The 14,927-nt window shown below is 40.2% G+C and overlaps 1 protein-coding gene across 9 annotated transcripts in view; it reads left to right on the top strand.

Annotated features, from left to right (window-relative positions):
- Window positions 1–14,927, top strand: part of TBCK (TBC1 domain containing kinase) — a 181,165-nt gene that overhangs the window by 140,243 nt on the left and 25,995 nt on the right. The gene's annotated exons all lie outside the window — the stretch shown is intronic.

The following is a 14,927-nucleotide window of genomic DNA, read 5'->3' as shown; positions in this document are numbered from 1 at the left end:
TGTAGAGTTTTATAGCAGTTAGTTTATAAGGGATCAAAACAGTCTAATGTGCTTTAGCAACAAACGAACTCAAGATAATTGGCAGGGTTTCCAGACTGGTGTATCTGGATTATCAAATAAATAAATACATTTCTTCCCTACCTACAACTTCCATTTTTCTAACTACAGCTGATCACTACTCTCAAATCATAGAATCATAGAATATCAGGGTTGGAAGGGACCTCAGGAGGTCATCTAGTCCAACCCACTGCTCAAAGCAGGACCAATCCTCAACTAAATCATCCTAGCCAGGGCTTTGTCAAGCTTGACCTTAAAAATATCTAAGGAAGGAGATTCCACCACCTCCCTGACTAACAGTCCTCTAATAATAAACAGGATATTTTAATCAATATTGCATAATATCGAACGACAGTGTGAGAAGAAAGAAACCCATCCAAACTGTAGAGCTTGTGAGCCAAGGTAAGGTTGGATTGATACACCACACCAGTGCCAATCTCTTGTAACTGTGTACCTGTGATAGAAAGAAGCCATGGTATTATTAATGATGTTGAATACACAGGTCCTTAATTGATACTTTGTCTTTAGGTGGCTGAACTATCCATGATTTAACCTGCTTTGTTTTTGATTGAAATTATTTTGATCATATTTACTATGCCTTAAAATTTTGTGATGATTTAAAAAGCAGTGATGTGAAAGTAACACTGTTTCCTCATCAATCTTCTCCCTATTTTAGCCAATAGTAATACCAGTATATCTCCACCAGCAGCCACTGGTGTTTGAAGCACGCTGTCAATTAGACTTCCACAAGCAGAGCTAGATGTCAAGGGACTTAAAACACCAGTAGCAACCAAAGCATGTCTGGAATAGGGGTTCTAATGTTGAAGGATCTAAATTGGTGTTAAGAATGGTGGGCAATTTTTACAGAATTTCTGTGGTGTAGACAAGGTCTCTCTTATCGCATTCATGTCCTTTTAATACACTATTACTGCTGTGAACATTCTAGAGTGAGTCAAGCTGTGAAAAAGGAAGCTGTATTTTCGCATCTCCATCTCATCTGGCAATGTTATCAACTAAAGTTCTGTACTTTGGATGACGATGTAAGTGGAAGAAAGAACCCTGCTTGGTTTTCAGATTCCAGGCTGAGCTTGCAATAAACGTAGTCAGAAAAATCTTGGTTGGGGGCCTACTCATGCAAATACTTATGCACATGCTTAACTTTGTACATGCACGTAATCCCATTGACATTAATGGACCTATTCATATGTGTAAAAGTTCATAGTGTTGAGACCCTAATTTGTAAATTGAGAAAATATATCAAAGTCACAGAGAGGATAAATGTGGAGCACGGATATCATTTTGATTACCTTTTCTGATTATAACCATATTTTTAAACTTTGAGAATCCTGCAGATGAAGTATGGATCCTAAATACTTTACTGAAAAACATTTAAATTTGTCACTGCTAATGTAGGACAGTGTATTGTTGTCTTTCAGCAGGCCCTAGTAGCAGCTAACACACTTTCCAAAGCTGTGCTGATGTTGCTAATGCTTATCCATAAAATAGAAGGGACTCTATTAGAACCCCAGAAAAAATAAATATCTGCCAAATGGAACTGGTCATAATTGGAGGGGGGAATCTTTATGTTCATGCTAATACAGTTTTTTTTAAGTGGGATATAAAACTACAATTTAAAACTACTTAACAAAACAAGTATTCTTCCAGGAATATTTCTTTCCTAAAGCTAAGTAGCATAACTTGCTAATAAGTCTAATTACTTATAATTTCCAAAGGAAACAGTATCCAGCAAATGTAAGAAATTAGTCACTGGTTGAAAGTGCAAGAGGAAGTTGTCACTTCATTCCAGTTTCTTCACTTGCACGGTTTCCCTTTGAGTTGATTTACATTAACCTGTGCTTTGTGTGTTTAAGACACAGCTAGACTGCAGCTAAGCTTTATAATTTAAAATGGTTTCCCACAGTGGTAGGGAGAGGTATTTAACCTTTTACTGAACCAGCAGTAAATGAGACTTTGCAGCATGCCCACCCAGCGTATAGTGGAGTATTTTCCTTTCTGCTGTGCAAAAGCAGCCTAATCATCCAATTTTGTTATTCCAGGGAGAAAGAGGTGGATCTGCTTGGTAACAAGGAGTTCTGGCAAAATGGCAGAGTTCGTTTATGCTTTGTATGTTGTAACTTACCTCCGCTTCCCTAATGTCATTAATAGTGGACTTAAGCATGAACATCTTCAGCGGTGGTATGCTGGTAAAGCACTTTACAATTTCAAGGCCATCAGTCTGTAATATTAAAAGTATTTTGTTTATAAACAAAAAGGACATTATTAGTAAGGACCCACTACCCCTTGCAGAAGTTCTTAGCAGACTATACCTGCCTAATTATAGAGACTACAGATTTTGAATCAGTTTGAATAATATGCAGTAGCAACATCCAAGTAGTTGTTGAAGAGAGTTTAGAATGTGTAAAGCTCTTTTTGGGATAGAGGCAAAATGCATAAAGCTACCACCTTCTCATCCTTAAGACTGATTTCACCTGTGATATACAGAAAACTGCCATCTGATAATATCTAGATAAGTTGACAAGAATTCAGGTGGCTCTGAGCCCAGTCGCCTAGCAAACCAGCGTACTTGGCTGGGCCTAATAAACCCTCACTAAATGGCTGTGCTCCCTGATCAGGGGAAAAAGGGCCAGCAGATCACTTAAGCATTGCAGCAATGACCATACAGTGGCTGCTCAATGCATTCCATACCTGCAGCTGTGCCAGACCATCTTCCTGCACCAGCCCTTGTTCCAACTTGTGCCTGCTCGCGCTCCAGCACTAGTTGCTACCTTCCTTAGAACTCCTGACTCCAACCATTGACTTATCTCCTGCCCATGTCTTTGGTTCTTTGTCATTTGGTTTTGCTAGGCCAGACTCCGGTTCTGACCACTAGGTCACACCGTTTATGCTCTGTTATGTGACAGTGGTGAATTGTGATTATGATGACTGACTGGTGCTGATTGGCATTTTGCTTTGCATATAGCTAGTCTGTGCTTTACCACACTCCCCCAGCCCCTGTCCTCCGTCTCCCCTGTCTCCTTATTATTTCACACACCTGTTAGGTCTTGTCTGTTTAGCTTGTGAACTCTTCAGAGAAGGGGCTGTCATATACAGTGTGTTTGTACAGCATCGAGTACAGGGGGGGTTCTAACTTGTTTTAAAGCCTGTTACATTTAGGTGTAAAGCATCATGCATGGTAAGAGAGCCTTCTTTGGTTTTGTATACGTTAAATGAGAGGGAGCCAATTGGTATGGTCAGTGACATCTTTGTAGTAAGAGTCATCATTGGTCTGCAGCAGTCTTTTCCCGTTACAATATGTTCGTAGTTGCTTGTGGTCTTCTGCTTTCTTGTTTCCTGGGTGAAATAAAAAGCAATTATCAGATCAAGCTCTAGGAAATCTACTTGGCTAAAAACATGGTATAAGCTTATCTCAACTTCAGAAGTCATTGTCTCTCGTTTCTGAACACAGACACATAGGTATTGCACAGATAAATAGATTGTGTGGAATGCCACCTTCAGCAGAACACACGGTTCCTAAGGCATTTGAAATTATGCAAAAAATCGTACTTGGTCCCTTGCTTACATAGAAATTGATTTAATTCAGGGGTTCTCAAACTTCATTGCATCATGACCCCCTTTTAACAACAAAAATTACCACACGACCCCGGGAGGGTAGGACGGAAGCCTGAGCCCTACCGCCCTGTGGGTGGAGGGGAGGCAAAGCCCAAACCCAAACCCTGACCCAAAGCCTGTAACCTGAGCCCCGCCATCCAGAGCTGAAGTCCTCAGTCTTCATCTTCGGCCCCAGGCCACAGAAAGTCTAACACCAGCCCTGGTGACCCCATTAAAAAGGAAAGGAGGACTTGTGGCACCTTAGAGACTAACCAATTTATTTGAGCATGAGCTTTCGTGAGCTACAGCTCACTTCATCGGATGCATACTGTGGAAATCGCAGAAGACATTATATACACAGACACCATGAAACAATACCTCCTCCCACCCCACTCTCCTGCTGGTAATAGCTTATCTAAAGTGATCATCAAGTTGGGCCATTTCCAGCACAAATCCAGGTTTTCTCACCCTCCGCCCCCCCACAGACAAACTCACTCTCTTGCTGGTAATAGCCCATCCAAAGTGAGCACTGTCTTCACAATGTGTATGATAATCAAGGTGGGCCATTTCCTGCAGAAATCCAGGTTCTCTCACCCCCTCACCCCCCCTCCAAAAACCACACACACAAACTCACTCTCCTGCTGGTAATAGCCTATCCAAAGTGACCACTCTCCTTACAACCTGCATGAAAATCAAAGTGGGCCATTTCCAGCACAAATCCAGGTTTTCTCACTCCCCCACCCCCATACACACACAAACTCACTCTCCTCACTGCCATGTTCATTTAAAAACAAAAAGCAAAAAACCTGCAGCCCATTTTAAGCCATTCTGTTTCCTGGACCAAAATTCAGCTAAATGCAAGAGCTATTATCAGATGGAACTGCTAAGTGCAGGTCCAGCAGAATCAGAAAAACTTAATTTCTTTTCCATAAAGGTGTATCTGCATGTGAAAGCCAGGATGAAATGCCAATCGGAAATTACAGCTTAATGGAAATTGAGATGAAAGTTCTGATTGTGTGGCCTACCAGTGCTAGAGCTCTTTAATCTTTCTGAAGCTCAACTTCTAATTTCAGAATATTTATGTAGCTTTAATTTCTAATATTAAAAACATTAAAATTCCTAATGCCTCCTTTTTATTAAGAGCAGTAAATGCATACAGCTTAGTAATTCCCAGTCCTGTTTAAAAGCTAATGGGGTGAGAAGAACAAGTGCTCTAATTTAAAGGATTTAGGGGGTAGTCAAGGAAACACATAAGAGGAGAGTAGACTTCTAAAGCCAGCCCATATAAATCTTTTTTCTAAATCGTGCTGTCTGTTAAGCAACCTTCCCTGGTGAACAACTTCTCATAGGTGAATTTTCTAAAATGAGATTGCACACTAACGTTAGGATACGGGAAAATTAAAAGTTCAGGAATTTTACTACAGTGTAACTAGGAGCAGATTTGAAAGGACTTTTAAAGAAAAGGGCAGGATAGTCAGTGATTTGCAAGCGTTTCCCAGCTCAGGCAGTAAGGTCACTACCAAGAACAGAACGAAAAGGAGTACTTGTGGCACCTTAGAGACTAACAAATTTATTTGAGCATAAGCTTTCGTGAGCTACAGCTCACTTCATCGGATGCATCCAGTGGAAAATACAGTGGGGAGATTTATATACACAGAGAACATGAAACAATGGGTGTTACCATATACGCTGTAACAAGAGTGATCAGGTAAGGTGAGCTATTACCAGCAGGAGAGCTGGAGGGTGGGGGGGATATGATGGACCTTTTGTAGTGATAATCAAGGTGGGCTATTTCCAGCAGTTGACAAGAAAGTGTGAGGAACGGTGGGGGGGAGGGAAATAAACATGGGGAAATAGTTTTACTTTGTGTAATGACACATCCACTCCCAGTCTTTATTCAAGCCTAAATTAATTGTATCCAGTTTGCAAATTAATTCCAATTCAGCAGTCTCTCATTGGAATCTGTTTTTGAAGTTTTTTTGTTGAAGAATTGCCACTACATGCATCCGGTGAAGTGAGCTGTAGCTCACGAAAGCTTATGCTCAAATAAATTTGTTAGTCTCTAAGGTGCCACAAGTACTCCTTTTCTTTTTGCGGATACAGACTAACACGGCTGCTACTCTGAAAAGTGAGCAGAACGTTGTTGTAAAAGCTCTATCTACTGTCTTTCATTTTTCTGAGCAACGTTGTTTAATTCATCCTTATATTTTGGTTGCAGTTTTCTGTCTGCTAGTTTTGACCTTTAAACACATCTTTTTAAATAACTATAAACCACCATTCTGTGTGTGCGTGCATGCGGCTTTTTAATGCATACCCTGATATTGCTCACAGACTACAGATTCTTAATTTTACTTTCCATTATTTTAAAAAAAAAGTTTTTCTGGTAATTTTTCTCTGTATGCAGTATGGAAAACCCTAAATAGGTCATATCAGAAGGGTAACAGAAGAGAGTAAGTTATAAATGCATCCTCCTATGCTATTTGGACTGTATTTGTTAATTTTTTCTCCTAGGTGTCCTGGTCTATTGGACCCCTTCTTTTTTTACACCTGCCTGCCAATGAGCCTTACTGCCCTTAGAGCTGCAGTTTGTAGCCTAGTGGCTTCTTTCAGCTCTCACTTTCTATTGTTTTTTTTAAGTAGGCATTGATTCAGCAAGTACATGTTTTAACTTTAAGTATGTAAGTAGTCCCAAGGACGTCCATGGGACTATTTGCAGCTTAACGTTAGACAAGTGCTTAAGTACCTGGCTGAATCAGGCTTTTAATTGGGAGCTGTTTTATATTCACAGCTTGGTGAGTTTTTTAAATGAATTTAAAATGTACGGTGCTCACAAATTGCTGCTGAGAGGACAAGTAATCTTTCTGGAGGCTTATTTTCAAATGGTCTCTCTCTCCCCTCCCCCACAGCTGGAAACTGGTGCCTAGCTATGACACCACCAAAAGACCCAAACGAGGGATGAGGCCAATCACTGGGTACAGTTAAGAATTCTGTCTAAAAGTCTAGCTGTCGGCTTAAGCTAAACATGGCTCTAGCAGTGCTCTTAATCTTCCTCCCAAGACCTCCTCTGCACCTTCTTTCTCAATTACTGTGAACAGCACCACCATCCTGCCTGTCGCTCTGGCCCATAATGTGGGCATCATCTTCGACTTGGGTATCCAAGTCCTTATATCAGGCTATGTCTAAATCTTGAAGATTCTTTCTGCATCACATCTCTAAGATAAGGCGTTTCCTATGTATCCACACAGCTAAAATGCTCAGCCAGGCTCTTGTTATCTCATGTCTCAATTACTGCAACATCCTTTTCTCTGGCCTTGACAAATGCAATTTTGCACCGCTCATATTCATTCAGAATGCTGCTGAAAAGATTATTCTACTAGCCTAGCACGGTCACCCCTCTCTTTTGTGTCCTGTCATTGGTTCCCCCTTCTATCACATCAAACGTAAGCAACTTGTCTTCATTATCAAGGTCCTTCACAGCCAATCCCCAAGCTACCTGCTGTGTCTCATTCAGCATCAGGAGGTCAATTCCTGCCTCCAATTGGTCAATCATAGCAGTCTCTATCACCCATTTGTTAAATGTTCAGACAAGCATATTTTCTCTGAGACCCCTTGTGCTTGGGAGGAGCTCCCCATAAATATCCGCAAAGCCACCTCATTACCTTCATTCAAATCCCTCCTTAAAACTTTCCTTTTCCATGATGCCTACAATAAATATGACAATGGTTATGCTGCTGGTGCACTAATACCACTGCCTGATATACTGACCAATACGGTCTTATTTTTTCCATAAACTTCTCTGTCTGCCTTTCTATATTGGTTGTTGCTTGCCATAGATTTAGGGCATGTCTAAACAGCAAATTAGCACATAGCAAATCTACAGTACTCCAGCATGCTGTGCACTCTAACTGTCCATGTGGACCGTGCTGCTGCACTCTGAAAGTTCCCCAGTGTGATTTGCATACTGCTGTTTCAAACTTTCAGGGTCCACATGGACAGTTAGAGTGCAGCATGTAAGTGCACTGCAAATTTACACCACAGCTTGCCTCACACTTATGCTTCGTTTAGACATGCTCTTAAACTATAAGTGCTTTGGAGCAGGGACCATCTTTTTGTTCTGTTTGTACAGAGCCGAGCACATGGATCTTGGCCCCTGAGTAGGGCCGGTAGATGTTATGGTAATACAAATAAATGATGATGATAATCAGGTGGAGCTAGTTAAAACCAAATATCACTGCTGTCACAGCAGATTGTGGAAGATGTGAAACTATATTTAGTGTGCAGAAAAGAGTATAAAGATTTTGGTTGGACTGTCCCAAGCAGAAAATCAAGCTTGAGAGTAAACATATTTTTTAGCTGTGAGCAATAGTCTTTGGAGTGAGGGCTCTGTGCCCATATTGCTCTCTCGCACCTAGAGTGCCCTGAGGAGTGGAAGTGATACAAAACATATACAGGAAATACCTGAGGAGAAGAAGAACTGAACAGACTTGGTGGACTCCTTGAGACATTGTAAACTCAAGTTCTAGACATAAATTTAGAGAAAAGTGCTTTATATGTTGACAGTTTTTAGAGAATCTCCATGAAGAATCTTTCTCTGTGACTGAGAAGTATGCAGGCATTAGCAAATACAGACAAACTTTTAAAGGTAGCCAACCCCCTCCCCACCTCCCCAAAAAAAACCAGTTTTATATATGGAGAGTAGAGCTGTTCCTTTTTCCAGTTGTATTTTCATTAACACAGTCTTTGGAAGAAGAAATGACTCTAATTAAAACAGTTGTAAATGAAGGAATTGATTCAACAGTTCTATTTCCTGCAAAACTGTGCATGAATTACGGGCCACACCTTGATATTCTGGGACATCATACAGTACAGATGGAAATTGGGTATCCTAGATCAGAAAAGGAAGAGAAGGAATCATAAGAAAGATAGTAATGAACTTTACAGCTGGCTAACGCCACTTAGGATATTTATTTTAATTGAGTTGCAGTTATGTTAGTGGTTACTCAGCTGTTAACAGGGGATAATTTCTTAGGCTATGTCTACACTATGAGCTAGAAATATGATTTCCCTGCTTGTGTAGGGTAGCTCTCATCAAGCTAGCTTGAATACAAATAGATGGGTAGCCCAGGTAGTGTCAGCGGAGGCACAGCTGAGTCGGGTCGAATACAAACTCTCCTGAAACCACTGAATATGTACTGAACACAGCTCAGCCATGCTTCCACTGCTGCTACCCGTGCTACTGTGGCTACAAGGCTATTTGTTCTCCTGGTAGCTCACTGAGTGCTAGCACGAGTATATGTATATGAGCAGGGATATTGCATCCCTAGCTCATAGTGTAGCCATAGTCTTACTTATGGAGCACTTGTTTACTGTTTACCCTTTGGGGATAATGTAGAATTTTGATGATTATGACTTCTATTATACAAGCATAGGAAATGTCACTTTTAAGGTTGCCAATTCAACCTTAATTCTTCCCCTGTGTGCATCCATCCTGTGCACTGAATTAGGCAGGTATCTTGGTGTGGGGAGGGAATAGTATGTGGTCATATAATTAAAAACTGTTCTAATGCAAAGATACTTGGGTGCTTGAATTAAGGTTACAATACTCTTTCACGTTTGAGTATTCTATTGTATTTAAATTAACAGTACATTATCGAGAAACTCAGGGGTGTCTTTTTGTCATAAAGTGTCCTTTATTATTTTCACTGGGGTAAAAAAATCCTGCACGCTGAGTATATCTCATAATAGAGACCGCAGATTTCTAAGTTATTGTGTTCTGCAGACTGTAACAGAGAGACCAGAAAAAAGAGTGTAGTAAGTTAGCATGGTCTCGTTAGTCCAGTAGATGCTGTCTATAATTATGAATACCTTTTGATTCCCTGATCATAGCAAAGGTAAGTGTAATTGTACATAGGCTGCCTAAGGACTGTTTTTGGAGGTATACTGTACCACACCACTATGTCCCTTTGTCGTGTAGCTTAATTTTGCCTTTACTGTTTGTCAAGGTTCCTTCCTCACTCTGAACGCTAGGGTACAGATGTGGGGACCTGCATGAAAACCTCCTAAGCTTATCTTTACCAGCTTAGGTCAAAACTTCCCCAAGGTACAAAATATTCCACCCTTTGTCCTTGGATTGGCCGCTACCACCACCAAACAAATACTCGTTACTGGGGAAGAGCTGTTTGGAAACATCTTCCCCCCCAAATACTTCCCAAAACCTTGCACCCCACTTCCTGGACAAGGTTTGGTAAAAAGCCTCACCAATTTGCATAGGTGACGACAGATCCAAACCCTTGGATCTGAGAACAATGAAAAAGCATTCAGTTTTCTTACAAGAAGACTTTTAATAGAAATAGGAGTAAATAGAAGTAAAGAAATCCCCTCTGTAAAATCAGGATGGTAGATACCTTACAGGGTAATTAGATTCAAAACATAGAGAATCCTTCTAGGCAAAACCTTAAGTTACAAAAAAGATACACAGACAGAAATAGTTATTCTATTCAGCACAGTTCTTTTCTCAGCCATTTAAAGAAATCATAATCTAACGCATACCTAGCTAGATTACTTACTAAAAGTTCTAAGACTCCATTCCTGTTCTATCCCCGACAAAAGCAGCATATAGACAGACAGAGACCCTTTGTTTCTCTCCCTCCTCCCAGCTTTTGAAAGTATCTTGTCTGTTCATTGGTCATTTGGGTCAGGTGCCAGCGAGGTTACCTTTAGCTTCTTAACCCTTTACAGGTGAGAGGAGTTTTCCTCTGGCCAGGAGGGATTTTAAAGGAGTTTACCCTTCCCTTTATATTTATGACACTGTTTCTCCAGCACATTCATGTAATTCTTTTCCTAGTTTGTAGCAAAACTGTACGGAAGATCATAAACTACAGTTTGAGTGGGAAATCAATAATACAGTAGAACCTCAGAGTTACTGACACCTCTGGAATGGAGGTTGTCCGTAACTCTAAAATGTTTCAGAGTAGCAGCTGTGTTAGTCTTTTATTCGCAAAAAAGAACAGGAGTACTTGTAGCACCTTAGAGACTAACAAATTCATTAGAGCATAAGCTTTCATGGCTTTAAGGGTGGCAATTTTGCAACAGAAAAGCTTCAAAAACAGACTCCAACCAGAAACTGCTGAGTTTGAATTAATATGCAAACTAGATACCATTAACTTGGGTTTGAATAGAGACTCGGAGTGGCTGGGTCACTACACATATAGAATCTATTTCCCTAAAGTTAAGTATCTTCACACCTTCTTGTCAACTGTCTAAATGGCCCATCTTGATTATCACTGCGAAAGTTTTTTTTTCTCCTGCTGATAATAGCTCATCTTAACTAATTAGCCTCTCACAGTTTGTATGGCAACTTCCAACTTATCTGATTGTATATATATTTCTTCTCATTATATGTTCCATTCTATGCATCCGAGGAAGTGGGCTGTAGCTCACGAAAGCTTATGCTCTAATAAATTTGTGAGTCTCTAAGGTGTCACAAGTACTCCTGTTCTTTTTCTAAAATGTTTGTAACTCAGAACAAAGCGCAATTTGGGCTCCAGCAGCTGACACTCCAGGCCAAGGTCCAGCAGCAGCTCTGCTCGCTCCTCAGCACTGGCAGCTTCTTTCAGACTGAGTTTGTAACCTTGTCCCCCTCCCGGCCAGGGGAAGGGGGTAAAAACAGCGCTTCCCCATTTCGGCGGTGTGTGTGTGTGTGTGTGTGTGTGTGAAAGCAGCACAGACCCCAGCGCTGCTCCTAGCTGTAAGTGGCTGCCCCGCATGTAGGGACATGCAGCCCAGATGTGCCTACCTTTAAGATTCAATACAGGCACAGTACAGTATTTGCTTTTGCTTTTGCTTTTTTTTTGGGCGGGGGGGATCCCTGCTGCTGCCTGATTGGTTACTTCTGGTGTCACATGGTGTCCAGTTGATAGGTCAGTCTGTAACTCTGGTGTTCATATCTTTGAGGTTCTACTGTATCAATAGAAGCTGGCACATGTTTACAACACACCACTGAAGCAAGGGCTAGCGCTAGCAGTAATTACTTGAGTTAATTAACACTAGACTTGATCTTAATTTTTCTTAATTTTTCATTGCACTGGGGGTTTTTTTGCTGGAAAATGTTGATTCATAAGAACTGAAACTGTTTGCAAAACAGCTGATGGTTTTGACAAATCTGACTTGAAATTTTGGGGGGGAATAAATTTCATTTTTCTGAGTTTAAATTACTTTTTATTTTGACGTTTTAGTGCATTTAGACTTAAAGCTTAAAATAAGAAAGAAGATCAAAACCAAAATGAAATGTTTTGAAATTATTTTGATTGAACCAGAGCAAATTTTTTTTCGGATTTTTGATTTGCAAAAATTGTCAAGATTTTGACTTTTCATCCCAGTTTGAGATGGGAAAATATTTTGATATCTTCAAAATATTCATGGGACAGGAAAACCATCTTCTCCTCAGCTCTATTTAATACTGTGATTACAAGTGCCTCAATAAGAAAAGGAGTACTTGTGGCACCTTAGAGACTAACCAATTTATTTGAGCATAAGCTTTCGTGAGCTACAGCTCTCCTGATTGCTAACACTACTGTTTCCTCATTGAGAAGTGAAAATTGCAAAGCAAATAATAAGCTAGGTACTGAATCGGTATGAACATACCCTACATATATACAAGAGACTAGCTGGCAAAGATAATCCTATGAACTATGGTTCTGTTTTTCTCTAAGCATAAAATTCAGCCCCCTGATACTCTTAGAATAATCTTGCTTTTAAACAGCACTTTATATATTTAACTCTTAAAATCAATCCAGTAACATTCACCAGTAATGTAGGAACACTTTTTAAATTTTTTATTTTTCTATTTTGTATTTTACATCTGGGCTGTATTTACTGTATAATCTGCTTATAATTTCCAGTAATGTAAAAGGGAGTAATACCTGCATTGGGGAGAAGTGGCCCAAGCACCTTTGTTGGGTATGGAAGAATTGCAAAGCACACGTTTGGATTTTCTAAACAAAATAGCTGCCTTTTAATTTACACAGAAAAAGTAATTCCACAAGTAACAGTCACCAAAACAGTAGTCTAAACAGCTTTGAGAAGATGCTCACTGTAGCAGTTCCCAGCTATCCCATACAGATTCATCTCCAGACAAGCCAGAATAATTCACTGGAAACAGCTGAACACTCAGAAGTTATAAACAACTTTTGCCTATGTTTGACCTCAAGCACAGTAGGAGCACAACAGTTGCACAGAGACAAATTCAGCCCTGGTGTAAGCAAGAAAAGCTCCACTGGAGTCACATACAGCAGGGCTACATTTTGGCACAATGGAGCTGAATTTAGCCTTTGTCCATTGGTGACTGACTTCATTAACTCTTTACTGCTAGGATAAAATATTATGCAAATCAGACACCTCATTACTAGGCAATGAGACAAGCTGGACAAAGTGGTGGTAGGTACATGCTACTTCTGCAGACTACAGTAAAGCACAATGCAGTGGTGCATTGAAGCCTCTGAACCACATGTCCTGTGCTGGATTTTCTAAATGCAGAAAAAATTAATGTTTGCCTCGGTATGGGTGCTTTGAAAAGCTGGTAATTTGAAGCTGAAGTATTGAGACTTCCCCATAGAGTTCCATTAGCTGCTGAGGCAAAATTGCTGTGCGTAGAGGGGTTACTGGTGAAAATGATCTAACTCACTTTGGCTCAGTCCTGTTTAGAGATGATAACATGGTGGGTATAATGCATTCTACTATTTAAAGTCCTTGGGTATGTTACCATCTCTCATGAGATCAGCTGGGATTTTCAACAGTCCCTACATTTAAACACCAGGGTGTTAGTAACTGGACATTCTCAATGAGTTTGCATGACTGGAATTCACGTCCCTGCTTCACTCTTACAGAGCCTGAGTTTTCTGGCCTTTTGAGCATTCTGCAAAGTATATCTGTTTGTCATGGTGTGGTTTTTTTGGCGGGGGGAGGTTTGATGGAATGCGTTGGATTGGGAAGAGGTGGTTCTTCTACAGTGAGGAGCTGTTTTAAAGTTAACTTCTTAAAAATTCAGCAATTTCACAATTATAAATAAGGACTATGGCTGGGAAAGCTCTACCACACTTTGTGGCCCAGCTTTCTGCATTTTGTAATCATCTCACTGAAATTCACTGTACATAAACTCGGCTATAATTTAGTGGTTTTGTATTCATCATCAATTATCAATGTATTTGTGAATAAGATGCACTGATTCACTTTTCTGGGGTTCAGGATGCATTACTTTGTTCTTTTTTTGTGTGTGCGGGCTTAATTACATGTTTTTTCACAATAATAAAAAGCAAAAGCACCGTGGATTCTAGTGCTTGTGAATATTTGTGAGAACATTCACAATGGAAAGGCTTTTAAGCAAATAATAGAGTATTTCTGTGTCACCACAATAAATTAGCTAACTGTTTCCAAATAATTGTTATAAAGCTTAGCTCATCCAGAAACAATACCAAGTGACTTATTTGACAAATAGTATGGTTCAATGGGGGAATAATAAATAGTGAAAGGGCACAGGGAGAGATTCTGTGCTGCACCTCAAAGATGCAGGACAGAACTCACAGATAAGGGGAGGTTAAGGTAGCTTTAAGTCATCTTTGCATCCTCTGGGGACTGGAGTAGCCTCTGGCGTAATTTAGACAGCTCCATGGAACAGTCTAAATTATGGTGGGTTTCCCAGTTGATCTATGGGCCCTCCTGCTGCCCAGAATATCCTCCCCACTCACTACACATCCATCCCATTCCTGACATGTCCTCTACATGAGGGCTTTCAAGGGGATCCTTGAAGGACAACTTGTGGCTGTCTACATCAGTTCTTGAACTGGGAAAGTCCTCCACTGGAGAGTCCCAAGGCTTTTAGGGCCTCTTTACCTTGCATAAAGTGGCCAGAGTGAAGGAGAACATCTTATCAGTATTCAGAGTGACAGCTGTGTTAGTCTGTATTCGCAAAAAGAAAAGGAGTACTTGTGGCACCTTAGAGACTAACCAATTTATTTGAGCATCAGCTTTCGTGAGCTACAGCTCACTTCATCGGATGTGAACACTTCATGAACCAAGAACAGGTGAAAATTTGTTTTCACAAGCTGTTCCTCAAACAATTGTAAACGACATGTTCATAAAAAATCTATTTATGGATAATATTCAAACAGAAAATAGAGCTAAGTTTTTCAGATAAACTATCCACAAGGAATAATTTGAAAAGTTCTAGATGCAGTGCTATATGGCTTATCTCAAACTTGTCTGTA

This window comes from Chelonia mydas, chromosome 4 (assembly GCF_015237465.2).
Source record: "Chelonia mydas isolate rCheMyd1 chromosome 4, rCheMyd1.pri.v2, whole genome shotgun sequence".
In the NCBI taxonomy this organism is placed as follows: Eukaryota; Metazoa; Chordata; order Testudines; family Cheloniidae; genus Chelonia; species Chelonia mydas.
This window is presented reverse-complemented; position numbering and strand designations above follow the sequence as displayed.